The following is a 950-nucleotide window of genomic DNA, read 5'->3' as shown; positions in this document are numbered from 1 at the left end:
ATGCAAAAGCATTTGAGGCAAGAACTTCAAACCATGAAGTAAAAAAATTAAGATGCCAGCCAGGATGACAGACGATTTTTTTTAAGTTACCCACAAAGAGGTGAACTCTAAGGTACATTCACCAAGGCAATCTGTTCGGAACCAAACTTCTTTTATGGAGGAAAATCAGGCCCTGTGGAGTAAGGTATCTTCATTTATAAACTATAATTTCAATTTCCCTGAAAATCTTTTCTAGGGAGAAAAATACGGTCTCATTCTTAGATTTTCATATGTATTCCTATTACCAACTGTTGATTAAGAATTTAAATCCAAATATCTTTTCTCCCCCACACCATTTGTGTCTAGAGCCTTATCCAATATAGAGCAGTCACCAGTGATCTGAATAAAAATTCATTTTCTTTCTAAGCCACTTAAGAAAAAAAAAATTTTCATTTCCTTACTACGGCTTGCAATGCTCATCAAAGAAATAATAAACTTGCACATGCTTACCTTATACAACTTCAATGATCCACACTGAAATGGAATAGATGTACATTTTAAAAGTCATCGTAAATACAGTACTTCCATTCCCCCACATGATCTTAAATTACGTATAAAAATAAAACTTTGTAAACACTCACCAAGTTCAGTCAGTAGGAAGACTCTAATTTGTCTTGTCTAACAGGAAATCTCTGTTGGAAATAGAGATGATGAATCAGAGTTAACTAAATTCTGAATCTCATACAAGTCTCTACTTATTTGGGCTTGTCTTAAACGGGAAAAATCTCACAAATATCCCGGGTGATACATATGCAAAGACATGACTCGGGAAAAGGACTTAGTAGTCAGAATCACCATGCTCTATTTTATTCCTCTCTTAGGAAGACTATACTGAGAAGCGAAAGTCAGAAAAAGACAAGCAGTTCTAACCAACTGGCCTGTGTGAGCGCAGCAAGAGTGAAGCTGCATGC

General features: G+C 35.7%; 1 protein-coding gene across 2 annotated transcripts in view; it reads right to left on the bottom strand.

Moving 5' to 3' along the window:
• The window catches only part of LOC101651280 (speckle type BTB/POZ protein), a 78,431-nt gene that overhangs the window by 38,997 nt on the left and 38,484 nt on the right, over window positions 1-950 (bottom strand). The window contains exons 2-3 of one of the 2 annotated variants that reach the window (XM_045299350.1): window positions 621-671; window positions 490-513 (exon numbers count right to left, since the gene is read on the bottom strand). The gene's annotated coding sequence lies outside the window, so the exon portion shown is untranslated. The remainder of the gene's footprint in view (window positions 1-489; window positions 514-620; window positions 672-950) is intronic. The other variant, XM_004707072.3, reaches the window with a different exon arrangement.

This window comes from Echinops telfairi, unplaced genomic scaffold (assembly GCF_000313985.2).
Source record: "Echinops telfairi isolate 266 unplaced genomic scaffold, ASM31398v2 ScPeMD7_7458;HRSCAF=8496, whole genome shotgun sequence".
Lineage (NCBI taxonomy): Eukaryota > Metazoa > Chordata > Mammalia > Afrosoricida > Tenrecidae > Echinops > Echinops telfairi.
Note: the sequence above shows the minus strand (reverse complement) of the source record. Positions and strands in the feature narration are given on the sequence as shown.